The sequence below is a fragment of the Chiloscyllium plagiosum genome, unplaced genomic scaffold (assembly GCF_037043375.1).
Source record: "Chiloscyllium plagiosum isolate Xiang-an unplaced genomic scaffold, Cpla_swu_hap1 HiC_scaffold_27, whole genome shotgun sequence".
NCBI lineage: Eukaryota > Metazoa > Chordata > Chondrichthyes > Orectolobiformes > Hemiscylliidae > Chiloscyllium > Chiloscyllium plagiosum.
In genome coordinates this window covers 72,002,745-72,018,414 of record NW_028270165.1, presented here as the reverse complement: position 1 = coordinate 72,018,414, position 15,670 = coordinate 72,002,745, and positions in this window count along the sequence as shown.

Below are 15,670 nucleotides of genomic sequence, written 5' to 3'. Positions count from 1 at the left end.
CGAGTACAGTGAAACGTTTACAAGTGCCACCTTAGGTACAAAGGTACCTAGCTACAGATTTTTAAGTATAAATTCTGAGGAAAAGAAATAATAGAAAAATAGAGAAATAAAAAGGTCAGCATAACAGTCCAGACGAGCACCCAGCCTCCTGTAACTGAAAGAGTTTCCTCCACTTCCTCTCGGCCACAACCTGCACCAGACTCGCCAAAGTAGGCACCTCTTCTTCCTCAGGCAGGCACTTTGGCATGTCTGCAAGGACCCTCGCCAACTTCTACAGATGCCCCGTTGAAAGCGTACAGTCCGGGTGCGTAATGGCCTGGTACGGCAACTGCTCTGCCCAGACCGTAAGAAACTACAGAAGGTGGTGTGCACAGCCCGGACCATCACAGAAGCCAATCTTCCATCCACGGATTCCGTTTCCACGGCTCGCCACTGCAGAAAGGCTGTCAATATCATCAAAGACCCATCGCACCCCAGGTATGATCTTCTGCAACCTCTTGTGTCAGGCCAAGGGTACAGAAGTCTGAACACACGCACCAACAGGTTCAAGAACAGCTGCTTCCCAGCCGTCATTGGACCGATGAATGGACTTTCTAGCCACAAATAATGTTGACCTTGTTAACGTTGATCCTGCCTAGTGCATGCCCTGTGCAATGGAACCTGTATGCCTCTGTCTTAAGCTCCTTTGAGCTGTACACCCTTGCTCACAATGATCTGCCTGTACTGCTCATAAATAAAGCTTTTCACTGTACTTTGGTACCCATGACAAGAAATCAAGTCACATCTCTACGCTGCTGGGCCCACCACTGCCAAATCCCATGCTGAACCCACACTCTTGCCTCAATCAGGAGTCCCTGTCTCTGCTGGTGCCTCACCCATAACCAGAAGTCTGCGCTACTGGTCAATCGTGACCAAGAGTCCAAGATGAAGCCAGGAGTCCCCTCTCTAGGTAATTCACACTGCAGCCAGCTGAAATGGTGATTTTTCTCCCCCCCTTCGCTTCCGTCGTTAAAAGGTCATTGACTCTCGGGTGAGAAAAAGTTGGGCGACTGTTCCAGTGTGACATTTGGCTCAAACTGCAAATTCTTTCCGTCCGACATCCCGGGAAACCGCTGGAAAGCGATAGAAAAGGCGAGTGAGAAACTCACAGGAACACAAAAGTGAGTTGAATGAACCTGGTGATTTGTGAGCCTGGTACTCATTAAAAAAAATACTCAAAAAGGCTGTCAGACTGTGACTGAAACCCAAGTGGTTAGACTGGACCTCTGTGACTACCTAGTCATGCCCCCCCCCCCAACAACCCACCCTCCCTTCCTGGCACCTTCCCCTGCCACTGCAGAAATTGCAAAACCTGCGCCCACACCTCCTCCCTCACCTCCATCCAAGGCCCCAAAGGAGCCTTCCACATCCATCAAAGTTTTACCTGCATATCCACCAATATCATTTATTGTATCCATTGCTCCCGATGTGGTCTCCTCTACATTGTGGAGGGACGCCTCCTAGCAGAGCGCTTTAGGGAACATCTCCGGGACACCCGCACCAATCAACCACACCGCCCTGTGGCCCAACATTTCAACTTCCCCTCCCACTCTGCCGAGGACATGCAGGTCCTGGGCCTCCTCCACCGCCGCTCCCTCACCACCCGACGCCTGAGGAAGAACGCCTCATCTTCCACCTTGGAACACTTTAACCCCATGGCATCAATGTGGATTTCACCAGTTTCCTCATTTCCCCTTCCCCCACCTCACCGTAGCTCCAGCCTTCCAGCTCAGCACCACCCTCATGACCTGTCCTACCTGCCTATCTTCCTTTCCACCTATCCACTCCACCCTCCTGTCTGACCTATCACCTTCATCCCCACCCCCATTCACCCCCCAACTGTACTCTTTGCTACCTTCCCCCACCCTCCTCTCTGACCTATCACGTCCATCCCCACCCCCACTCACCCACTGTACTCAATGCTAATTTCTTCCCACCCCCACCCCCCTTTCATTTACCTCTCCACTCTGCAGGCATCGTGCCTCTATTCCTTATGAAGGGCTTTTGCCCGAAACGTCGATTTTCCTGCTCCTCGGATGCTGCCTGACCTGCTGTGCTTTTCCAGCACCACTCTAATCTAGACTCTGGTTTCCAGCATCTGCAGCCCTTGTTTTTACCTAGATAGGAATCTGGCCTCCAAGGGAGAGACAGGAAGAGTTAAAAGGAGTAGGAGTTTTTACATTTCTACAACCCATAATAGAACCTCCCAAACCCGCAGCCTGCACCTTACAGAAGGACCAGGGCAGCGTGTGTATGTGAATGTCATCCCCATCAAACGCCATCCTACCTTGTCCAACATTCAAGAGTGAACAAGGTACAATCTCCTTCATATCGGGAAGACCAAAGCCAAATGTAGGAACCCCCAAGTGAACGCATCTTAGTGAGAATTAGCTTTAAGCTGCAGTTAGAAATGGATGGTTCCAATTTTCTCCATGTTTCAGTGGAGGCAATTTCTGCTCATCCAGTAGCAGACAAGTCTGGACAGTGTATGACTGGCAGGGTACTTGGAGGGGATGGTTATGGATCTCGCGCCTGGTCCTCCCTAGGCTGCGGAGATTAAGGATTTCGGAGATTCTTTCAAAGTTCTGATCGAGTTGCATGTAAAGTAAAATCATTTACTTTCCCTCTTGTCTACCCTACTAGCCTCTCTCTTGCGCAGTCACGCTCACTCCTTTACTAGGTCTGGGCGCAGCAGAGCTGCCCTATTTGCTGCTATTAACACTTAATCTTTACATCTCTGTCGCTCCTCACTACTTTTAGCACTACCTTTGCCTATTGCTCTGGGCACCTTCACCATGTGTTCCACTCACTTCTCCTCTCTCTTTGCCAACAGCGTAAAAATCAACATTTTCCCAGTTCTGAGGAAGGGCCACTCAACTCAAAACGATAATTCTGATTTCTCTTCACGGATGCTGCCAGCTTTTCCAGCAACTTCTGTTCTTGTTCCTGATTTACAGCATCCGCAGTTTGTTTGGCTTTTGTTTTCCCAGTCACTTCAGTTCAGCCGGACTTGAAACGTTAACTCAGTTTCTCTCTCCTCGGACGCTGACGGACCTGCTGAGTTTCTCCAGCACGCCCTGTTCTTATTTCAGCTTTCCAGCAGCTGCACTGTCCTGTTTTTATCAGGACATTCTTAAACACAGCTGCCAATTCAAATGCGACAAACATGTCGTCTTCACATTGGAAATTTGAAAAGGTAGAGGCTCCATCAAAAAAAAAGTATTTCTCATGGCACCACCATTGAATCCCTGAAACCTGATGGGACGCCATTCACTTCTTATATTGTCATTGTAGCAACTTGAGAGCCGTCTGCCATTTTGAGTATAGAAGTTGGGATATTATGTTGAGATTGTATGGAAAGGTGGAGAGGCCTTTTCTGGAATACTGCATGCAGTTCTGGTCACTCTTTTATAGGAAGGATATTGTTAGACTGAAGAGGGGTTCAGAAAATATTACCAGGATGTTGCCGGGAATGGATGGTTTGAGTTGTTAAAAGTAGGCGAGGACTTTTTTCACTGGAGTGTAGGAGGCTTATAACGTGAATGACAAGGGTATTTTCCCCTAAGGTGGGAAGTTCAAAACTAGGTGGCACATTTTGAAGGTGAGAGGAGAAAGGTTTAAAAAGAACATGGGGGCAACTTGTTTGACACAAGAGAGTGATTTGTGTGTGGAATGACCTGCCAGAGGAACTGGTGGATGTGGGTACAGTTACAGTATTTAAAAGATATTTGGATAAGTACATGAATAAGAAATGTTTGGACCAAGCCCAGGCAGGTGGGACCAGCTTAGTTTGGGATTACGGTCTACATGGACTGGTTCGACTGAAAGGTCTGTTTCCATGCTGTATGACTCTATGACTGTATAACTGTGATCAGCTAGTCTGTCCATCGCACAAGTGTGTGATGTAGTATTGCATTTTCAGTGCTGGCGTGATGCTAGGTTTGAAAGACTGGTCAAATCATATCAAAGACCATGTCCCTTCAGCTGTTGCAGCTGGCCGGGAACTGACCATATGTAACCAGACTGTGCTTGCAGAACTCAAAACAACGCCTCTACTCCCTCAAGACTCTTAAAGAAATTCAGGGTGTCCATAAAGACTCTCACCAACTTTTACAGATGCACCACAGAAAGCATTCTGTCCAGATGCATCATGGCTTGGCGTGGCAACTGCTGTGCCCAGGACTGTAAGAAACTACAGCGAGTTGTGAATACCAGCCCAGTCCATCATGCAGACTAATTTTCCATCCATTGACTCCATCTACATGTCTCATTGCTGCAGAGGCAGCCAACATCATCAAAGACCCCTCCCACCCCGGTTATATTCTCTTCTGACCTCTCCCATTGAGCAGAAGACACCAAAGCTTAAACACGAATACGAACCGGTTCAAAAACATCTTCCCCGCTTCTGAACGGACCTCTCAAATTTCAAATCCAACGTTGATTTACCTCCTTTCTGCAGCTGTAACTTTGTATTCTTTCGCTCTGTTCAAACACCGTTATGATCTTTGTGACTCGATATGTTATGATCTGCTGACTGCATGCAAAACAAAACTTTTCACTGTCCTTCGGTACTTGCGGCAATAATAAATCAAATCAAATCAGTGTCCAGCATGTGGAGTAATCCTGCAAGTCGACATCATTTGCTAACGAAAGTATTGTTAAGAATTACGCACACAACCAATTTAGAATTGTCCATCCAGTTTGCAAATAGTGTAACATATGTACTGGAAGTGACATATATGAACATACTGGGGCCAATTCTTTGCATCTACATGTAGAATGCCATCTTCAACTCAACAAAATAGCAGCCAGTTGCTGGTTCATTTCTCACTAACCAATGAGAGAGAGAGAGAGAGAGTGAGTGTATGTGTACAGTATCATAGAGTCATTGAGATGCACAGCACAGAAACAGACCCTTTAGTCCAACTCATCCATGCCGACATAATCCTAACCTAACCTCGTCCCATGTGCCAGCACTTGGCCCCTATCCTTCTAAACTCATATACCCATCCAGATGCCTTTTAAATGTTGTAATTGTACCAGCCTCCACCACTTCCTCTGGCAGCTCATTCCGTACACGCATCACCCTCTGCGTGAAAAAGTCGCCCCTCAGGTCCCTTTTAAATTTTTCCGCTCCCAGCCTAAACCTATACCCTCGACTTCTGGACGCCCCCACCCCAGGGAAAAACTACCTTGTCTATTTACCCTATCCATGCCCCTCATGATTTTATAAATCTCTACAAGGTCACCCCTCAGTCTCTTCACTCCAGAGAAAACAGCCCCAGCCTATTCAGCCTCTCCTTGTGGCTCAAATTCTCCAACCCTGGCAACATCCTTGTAAATCTTTTCTGAACCCTTTTAGGTTTTACAACATCCTTCCGATAGAAGGGAGACCAGGATTGCATACAATATTCCAAAAATGGCCGAATCATTGTAGCTGCAACATGACTGCCCAACTCGTATACTCAATACTCTGTCCAATACTGAAAGCATACCAAATGCCTTCTTCACTATCGTGTCTAGCTGCGACTCCACTTTCAAGGGACAATGCACCTGCAATCCAAGGTCTCTTTGTCCAGCAACACTTCCCAGGACTTTACCTTTAAGTGTATAAGTCCTGCTCTGATTTGCTTTTCCAAAATGCAGCACCTCACATTTATCTGAATTGAATTCCATCTGCCACTACTCAGCCCATATGATCAAGATCCTGTTGTACTCTGAACTAACCTTCTTCGCTGTCCACTATACCACCAATTTTGGTGTCATCTGCAAACGTACTAACTGTTCCTCCCATGTTCACAGCCAGATCATTTATATAAATGACGGAAAGTAGTGGACCCAGCACTGATCACACCACTGGTCACAGGGCTCCAGTCTGAAAAGCAACCTTCCAGCACCACCCTCCGCCTTCTACCTTCATGGAGTCATAGAACCCCTAAAGTGTGGATACAGGTCATTTGGCCCATTGAGTCCATGCTGACCCTGAAACTACATTCTCCATGACTAGCCTGCACATCCCTGGACGCTATGGGTGATTTAGCAAGACCAATCCACCCTAACCTGCATGTCTTTGGATGATGGGACTGCCTGGGGTTAAAACTTAAACAGTGCTGTTGAACCGTTTGCTGCGTCCCTGCAGACTTCCAACTGTTTGAAGCTACACAAGGGAAAGCTCAAAAGTTCCATTGAAATCAGGTATCCAAATGAGACAGAGTTTCAGCCCGTCTCTGATTGGTTGGAGGACCTGCTGTGCCCACTTGGTCCTCCAGTTCCGCCCAATCACACACGTCGACTGTGATTGGTTGGAGTACCAGCCACCGCATGGTCCTCCAGCACCGCCCCCTTCCCCTATTGGTTCAATGCTGCCATCAATCAGCTGCCGCCCACTTTGAGATCTGGAGCATACATAGTGTGGGTCAATGGCAGAGAAGGTCGTGTGTGGATTGAATTTTCTGTATTGCAATTGGCAGCTCCCATTTAAACTTTAACAATTAATCCAGTATCCATTGTCATTTGTGAAACCTCTACTAGTCTGTGTGTAGATGTGGTTCCTAACATTTGAACGGTTTGGACCCAATTCTACAACCCCAACCAGGGGAAATAGTTTATCTTTTCTGGTTAAGCATGCAGGTACAGCAGGTAGTGAAGAAGGCCAATAGCATGCTGGCCTTCATAACAAGAGGAATTGAGTATAGAAGCAAAGAGGTTCTTCTGCAGCTGTACAGGACCCTGTTGAAACCACACCTGGAGTACTGTGTGCAGTTCTGGTCTCCAAATTTGAGGAAAGACATTCTGGCTATTGAGGAGTGCAGCGTAAGTTCACGAGGTCAATTCCTGGAATGACGGGATTACCTTACACTGAAAGACTGGAGCGACTGGGCTTGTATACCCTTGAGTTTAGAAGACTGAGAGGGGATCTGATTGAGACATATAAGATTATTAAAGGATTGGACACCCTGGAGGCAGGAAACATGTTTCCGCTGATGGGTGAGTGCCGACGCAGAGGACACAGCTTAAAAATACGGGATAGACCATTTAGGACAGAGATGAGGAGAAACTTCTTCACCCAGAGAGTGGTGGCTGTGTGGAATGCTCTGCCCCAGAGGGCAGTGGAGGCCCAGTCTCTGGATTCATTTAAGAAAGAGTTGGATAGAGCTCTGAAGGATTGTGGAATCAAGGGTTATGGAGATAAGGCAGGAACAGGATACTGATTAGGAATGATCAGCCATGATCATATTGAATGGTGGTGCAGGCTCGAAGGGCAGAATGGCCTACTCCTGCACCTATTGTCTATTGTTAATATCTTAAAGACTTTAGTCAGATCACCCCTTCACCTTCTAAATTCTAGAAAAAATAGGCCTCATTTGTTGCATTGAATGGATTCTCAGAACGGGAGCTGGAGACAGACAGAGGAGAGAGGGGAAGAAAACTGGGAATGGGGGGGGACACTTTGGCCTGCCCGAAACCTGTTGGTCTTCCAGAGCAAGGGGTTGACATTGACCGAGTGCTGCAGACTGGCACATTCCAAGGTCCAGGACTACGTGCTGAGAGATGCACTCAAGCTTGGGGTAGCTGCTGCCAAGGTGCAGTGGGGAAAGGCCACCATCTGAGATCTTTCTGACAAAGTTAAATGGGGGCCCTTTCGGATATTGGACCCTCCCCGTGCCTCAAATATGTGTGAATAATATCTTGCACAAGTCAGAAATTCCTGATGAATAGTTTCTGCCCGAAACATTGATTCTCCTGCTCCTCGAATGCTGCCTGACCTGCTGGGCTTTTCCAGCCCCACACTCTTCGACTAAGAAATGCCTTGGGCTGTTTGGAACTATTAGGAAAGTTGAATTCCAATATTTGTTTAATCTTGGTGTGCTACTACTGTACAGTACAGCTCCAGTGATTATGTATGCAAAAAGTTTTATGAATGAAATATATTTTTGAAATGAATCAAAAAAAGGAGAGAGAGAGACAGGAGAGTGGTGTAATTTCACAGAACAGCAAGGGTTTCAGAGGCAGTTTGTTCCAGGGGAGGGAGAGAAAGCGGCGTAGGCAATTTGACTGGATTGTTTTGATCTTAGTGTCAAAACTGTTCTGTGAGCCCCTCGCACGTGCTGTTGGCGTTAAGGATGGATGCGACAGGACAGAAAAGGAGCGTTGTGCTAGGCTAGTGATATTGCATTGGACGCAAATCTGACTTATTTTCACTTTTGTCTGAAAGAATAAACTCCAATGAGTGGGCCGGACTTTATTCACATCTATTGAATGTGGCTGCATCCTGGGTGTAAATAACAGAACAATCCAACTCCTGCAGTCACTTGAAAGTGGCATCACAGGCCGATAGGGTCGTGAAGAAGACATTTGGCACATTTGCCTTCATCATTGGGCACAGGAGATGGTATGTCAGTGTTATGGCTGTACAAGACATTGGTAAGGCCACATACGGAATACTGTGAATCATTCTGGATGGCCTCTTATAGGAAGCATCTTACTAAACTGGAAAGGTTGCAAAAACAATTTACCAGGATGTTTCCAAGACTGGAAGGCTTGAGCTACAAGGAGAGGCTGGGGCTGTTTTCCCTGTAGCATTGAAAGCTGAGGGGTGACCTCGCCGAGGTTTATAAAATCACGAGGGACATGAATAGGGTGAATGACCAAGGTCTTTTCCTCCAGGGCGGGTGAGGCCTAAGCTAGAGGGCATAGGTTCAAGGTGAGAGAGGGGAAAGATTTAAAAGGGAACTCGAGGGGTAACCTCTTCACCCAAAGGGTGTGTGGAACAAGCTGCCAGAGAAAGTGGTGGAGGCGAGTACAATTACAACATTTAAAAGCCAGCTACGTGGATAGGAAGGCTTTAGAGAGATATGGGCCAAGTGCTGGCAAATGGGACCAGATCAGTTTAGGATGTCTGGTTGGCATGGACAAGTTGGGCCGAAGGGTCTGTTTCCGCGCTATGACGCGTAATTTCGCCGGTGACTCAGCAGGGGCGATGACTGAGTGAATCCTTCCCCGCACACGGAACATGGGAGCAGCCTCTCCCTGGCGTGGACCCACTGGTGGGCAGTGAGGTGAGAACGACCGCTTCAAGTGGGCCCCTGCAGCGGGAGCACCGGAACCAGGCCCGGTGGCTCGCCCACTCCCCGGAACCTTAAAGGCCTTCCCGCAATGTGGGCATTGAAAGGCCTCTCCCTCGGTGTGAACCAGCCCGTGGGCTTCCAGCTCCCTGGGACGTCTGAAACATTTCCCGCAGTCCGAGCATCTGCGTGGTCTCGCTGCGTTGTGCACCCATTGGTGCCTCAGGGGGTGTGAGGACTGAGCGAAGCCCTTCCCGCAATTGGAGCAGGCGAACGGTCTCTCCCCGGTGCGGGTGTGCCTCTGGACCTTCGGCTCGGGGACGGGTAGTCGAAGCCGTCCACACAGTCTCCGGCATTTCCACCGTCTCTCCCGGCTGCGGTGTTTGCGTTCCGACAGGCCGGACGGTTGGTCAAAGCCCCCCGCCAAATGATCAAAAACAGAATGAGCGATTGGGAAAGACAGAGAGCCCGTTAACATCCAAAGGCGGATTGGGGGAACGGGGTTCGCCTCAATTTGGCCCTTCGGGAAGCGAAAACCCGGAAGAAGTGACCAGGGTGGTGGGTGTTTGGAACATGTTGCCAGCAGAGGTGGTAGAGGCAGACACGGTAGATTCATTTAAGTTGCGTCTGGACAGATGCATGAGTAGGTGGGGAGCAAAGAGATACAGATGCTTAGGAATTGACAGGTTTAGACAGTACATTTGGATCGGCTCAGGCTTGGAGGGCCGAAGGAGAAAGTGAGGACTGCAGATGCTGGAGACCAGAGTTGAAAAGGGTGGTGCTGGAAAAACACAGCAGGCCAGGCAGCATCCGAGGAGCAGGAGAATCGATGTTTTGGGCGTAAGCCCTCCTTCAGGAATGAGGCCGGTGTGCCAAGCGGGCTGAGATAAAAGGTGGGGGGGGTGGTGGGAATTTGGGGGAGGGGCGCTGGGAATACGATAGGTGGAAGGAGGTGAGGGTGAGGGTGATAGGCCGGAGAGGGGGTGGGGGTGGGGGCGGAGGGGGCGGGAAGAAGATTGCAGGTCAAGAGGGCGGTGCTGAATCCGGGGGTTGGGACTGAGATAAGGTGGGGGGAGGGGGAGGGCCGAAGGGCCCGTTCCTGGGCTGTAAATTGTCTTTGTTCTCTTCATTCTTTATTCCGACTGTCACAGTCCTCCAACTGAGAAGGAAACTTGCCATCCAGCCTGGCCTCTCGAGGAGGAGAAGGAAGAGAGAGGGAGAGGGGGGGAAGAGAGAGATTGGAGAACGTGACGATGGGACAGGGCGAAAGATGAGAGAGGCTGGGGGGGTGGAAGAAGAGGCTTTTCTAAAGAAAAACACTGAAATTATCATTTGGTAATACAGAATTTGTTGAAAAGGATTAAATGTAAACCAAGACTTGCACAGTGGCTCAGTGGTTAGCACTGCTGCCTCACACCCCCAGGGACCCAGGTTTGATTCCACCCTTGGGCGACTGTCTCTGTGCAGTTTTCATCATCCTCCCTCCCCTCCCCTCCGTGTCTGCGCGGGTTTCCTCCGGGTGCTCTACCATGCAGATTAGGTGTACTGGCCACACTAAACTGCCCCGTAGTGTGTCGGTTAGGTGAATTGGCCATGGGAAATGCAGGGTTAAAGGGTGGGAGTGGTTGCGTCTGTGTGAGGTGCTCTTCGGAGGGTCGGTGTGGGCTGAATGGCCCACGTTCACCATGTCGGGACTCTATAAGTGTCCTCACCCAGAGGGCTGACAGTATTGAGAATTCTCGGTCCGGCGTGGCAATCAGTTGAAGGAAATCTGCTATCCTAACCCTGCTGACCTGTACATAACTCCAGGCCTATAGAAAGGTGGTTGACCCTTGACCCTCCCTCTGTAAGCATGCAGGAAGACACTCACTTGTACCAGACAGAGATGGACTGTGGTGGTTCAAGATGGTGGGCTCACCAACCACCTGAACAAGAACAGAGGTGGATAACGCTGATATCCTCTGGAAAAGTTTCCTTAAACACTCTTATTCTGATTTGCAGCCATTCTCTCAACCCCTGTGACTAAACCAAATCCTGAATGTGCAACATTGACCTCTTTTGTAACCTGATCATGCACTTGTTCAGTTTCCAAGATGGTGGCAGTGGAGTAGTTAGCATCCTGAGCCTGTGACTTGTCCACTCTGTGCTCTTTTCTTCCTCTTTTTCCCTTTCTCCTTTTCTCGTTTTGGCCCTACTTACCACCTGAGGAGAGCTCGATCGATAGGAAGGCCATTTCGATGGGGCCCGGAGCGGTGGCAGCTTCAGAGAAGGCCGTAGCGTTGTAGGCCCAAGTCCTGGCACATCAACGTGGCGACAGAGCTGGCCAGCTAGTGAGCCAGGATCATGACTCTGGCGGCGGTATTAGGGAGATGGCTATCGACAGCGTTGGACTCGCTTGAAGTTTTTTTAAAAAAAATGATCTTTCGTTTTAGGTTACTCAAAATTACACCGAGGCACGGCAAGATTTTAAACATTTCACTCAGTTTGATATTAAATACACGTGACAATAAATGATTCAATTCAAATTCATTTTGTGGGCCTGCTGCTTTGCTGTGTGGGGAGAATCACACTGACCGACTCTGGACAACATTCTTAGCAATCTAAAATATTACAATAGGGGAAGGGAAAGTTAACAATTAAAGAGGAATCTGAACATTGCATAAATCTGAAAGAACTATGCCATAACAAACTTTATTATGTATACAAAAATAAGAAACACAATACACACTACAGCCTTAACATTACAGAATATACATCTAGATTAGTACCTCCAGTGTGGTCATTTGGCCCAACAAGTCCACACTGACCCTCCGAAGGGTAACCCCCCCAGACCCATTTCCCTCTGACTAATGCACCTAACACTACGGGCAATTTAGCACGGCCAATTCACCCTGACCTGCACATCTTTGTGACTGTGGAGGAAACGGGAGGAAACCCACACAGACACGGGGAGAACATGCAAACTCCGCACAGACAATCGAACCCGGGTCCCTGGTGCTGTGAGGCAGCAGTGCTAACCACTGAGCCACCCGTGCTGCCCCGACATATGGTCTGAATCCAGTTTCACTTTTACATGTCTCCCCACCCCAGGGGTCCTTCCTTACAAAATCTTGAAGGTTTATCAACCTTTTGTTTTAGGATTCAGGCAAAGTTATGCCACAGCCCTCTGGAATTCATCCCGATTTTGCCTCTGTTTTTCAACTTAGGCATCCAGAGCTATTCCCTCTGTGAAGATTTCACTATCTTGATAGATTCACACAGCACAGAAACAGACCCTTCGGACCACAATCCCAAACTGAACTAGTCCCACCTGCCTGCGCTTGGCCCATATCCCTCCAAATATTTCTCATTCATGTACTTATCTAAATGTCTTTTAAACATTGTAAAATGTACCTGCATCTACCTGGAGATTCATTCCACACATAAACCACGCTCTGTGGAAAAAAATGCCCCTCTTGTCTTTTTTAAATCTTTCTCCTCTCACCTTAAAAATGCCCCCCAGACTTGAAATCCCCTACCTTAGTGAAAAGACACCTCATCTACCCTTCAAGGTTTTATAAACCTTGATAAGGTCACCCCTCAACCTCCTAAGCTCCAGTGAAAAAAAGTCCAGTCTGTCCAGCCTCTCTTTGTAACTCAAACCCTCCATTCCTGGTAACATCCCGGTAAATCTTTTCTGGACTCTCCTCCAGCTTAGTAATATCCTTCCGATAACAGGGTGACCAGAACTGGACACAGTACTGCAGAAGAGGCCTCACCAACATCCTGTACAACCTGAACATAACGTCCCAACTCCGATACTCAAAGATGAGAGTAATAAAGGCAAGTGTGCTAAATGCCTTCTTAACCACCCTATCTACATGCGTTGCAAACTTTAAAACATTACCATATATACTCGAATAATAGTCACACTTTTTGGCTAATTTTTAAGGATAAATTTATGGGGTCGACTATTACATAGATACAATTTTTGAGGGGCTGAAATTCATGCCCATCAAAATGCATACAGTATCATTCGCAGAAGCCCACGAATTGTGGTCATTCTGAAAACCCGGAGCGAAACACAACAGCCAGCAGACTGGAAGACCGAGAGGGAACGAAACAGCTGGCAGACTGGAATGCTGGAGCGGAACGTGAAGGTTGGCACACTGACTCATAAACGTTGATCTGTTATCCGTGAAGAACTAGGGTCGACTTTTACATAGTGGGCGGCACGGTGGTACAGTGGTTAGCACTGCTGCCTCGCAGCGTCAGAGACCCGGGTTCAATTCCCGCCTCAGGCGACTGACTGTGTGGAGTTTGCACGTTCTCCCCGTGTCTGCGTGGGTTTTCTCCGGGTGCTCCGGTTTCCTCCCACAGTCCAAAGATGTGCAGGTCAGGTGAATTGGCCATGCTAAATTGCCCGTAGTGTTAGGTAAGGGGTAAATGTAGGGGTATGGGTGGGTTGCGCTTCGGCGGGTCGGTGTGGACTTGTTGGGCCGAAGGGCCTGTTTCCACACTGTAAGTAATCTAATGAGATGTATGGAAAATTCTGGATTATTTGGCCAGAAATAGGGGGTCGACTTTTACATGAGATCGACTATTACTCGAGTAAATACAGTATGTCCCTGAACCGCTAGGTCTCTCTCTGTTATGCAACACTACCCAAGGCCCTGCTTTTAATTGTATAAGTCCTGCCCTTGTTTGTTTTAGCAAAGTTCAATATCTCCCAATTACCCAAATTGAACTCCATCTGCCCCTCTTGAGCCCATTGACTCAAGAAATCTTGATTTACAATTGTGTCCTCCACAACCACCTGATGAAGGAGCGTCGCTCTGAAAGCTAGCGCTTCCAATTAAACCTGTTGGACTATAACCTGGTGTTGTGTGATTTTTAACTTTGTCCACCCCAGTCCAAAACCGGCATCTCCGAATCATTTGTAATCTTTGATAATCTTGATTTGGAGCTTCCAGTGTTGGACTGGGTGGACAAAGTTAAAAATCACACAACACCAGGATATAGCCCACCTGATGAAGAAGCAGTACTTTGAAAGCTAGTGATTCCAGATAAACCCATTGGACTATAACCTGGTGTTGTGTGATTTTTAACTTTGATAATTTTCTTCACTGCTGAAAATGTGTCGCTGGAAAAGCACAGCAGGTCAGGCAGCATCCAAGGAACAGGAGAATTGACGTTTCGGGCATAAGCCCTTCTTCAGGAATCCATTCCTGAAGAAGGGCTTATGCCTGAAACGTTGATTCTCCTGTTCCTTGGATGCTGCCTGACCTGCTGCGTTTTTCCAGCAACACATTTTCCGCTCTGATCTCCAGCATCTGCAGTCCTCACTTTCTCCTTGATAACTTTCTTCACTGTCCACTATACCGCCAATCTACAAACTTAGATTCGATTAGATTCCTTACGATGTGGAAACAGGCCCTTCGGCCCAACCAGTCCACACCGACCCTCTGAAGAGTAACCCACCCAGAACCATTTCCCTCCTAACACCAGCACTAGTGGGCAATTTAGCATGGCTAACCATGCTTTCTATATTCAGAAATGACAAACAGAAGTGGACCCAGCACCAATCCCTGAGGAACACCGCTGGTCACGGGTCTCCATTCCGAAAAACAACCCTCCGCTACTGCCCTCTGTCTCCTGCAGTCAAGCCAATTATGTATCCAATTGGTAAGCTCACTCTGAATCCCATGTGATCTAACTTTACTAAATAGTCTTGTGCTAACTGTGAACAGAGCATTTTGTTCCAGTGAGTGGCAACGACAGCTCTTTCCAAACTGATTGCTTTCTTCCACATGGCTCCATGGGGACTGCTCGAGATTTCCTCCTGTAAACTCAAGCTTGGCAGATGTCGTAGAAATTTGCCCAATAGGTTTGAGATCACAAAGCACAGTTCGAAGTGAAATTGACAAACAGTTTATTGCAAGCGATATCACTGGAAGAGAAATTGACCCAGGCTGACACAGAACTGACAGTCTGCACAGACAGATCAGATTTCTCTCCCTAGGGCTGAGGATGAGACCAGTTTTATAGTAATGCTGCACAATGACACTGATTAAGAAGTGGGAAACTACAATGTTTCTGGAAATGGAGTAATTTAGATGCAAGGATGCTAATTGGAAAACGGTTTATCGGATGAATGTCCTGATCCTTCACACAATGCAACATCCTGACAGTATCATGTTCCATTCATCTTCACAGGAAAGTGTTCAAGTCTTTTCTGAAGTGGTGAGGTGCTTCCATTGTCCTGTAGTGCCTATCTGTCTGTCCTGCTCTTTGTGTGGCTTTGGTATTGCTGGGTTGTGAAACTGCCCATAGGGCTTTGAGATCTCTGTCATGTCCATGGGCGCTTAAAGCACATTCCATTGTCTGCGTGCCGTCTGACCCAGTTTGTGAGCTGCTCGGGAATTCTGGGTGTCCTGGTACAATTTGGCCAATTTGCTTTTGTGAGCCTATCGTGGGTTAGCAAATCTTTTCCCACAACAGGTCATCCAGGTTCTTTCTCCCTGACATATAGTCACCACGCAAGGTATGGAGCTGACTTCTGGGAGAGAAATGAAACAAAAGAAGCT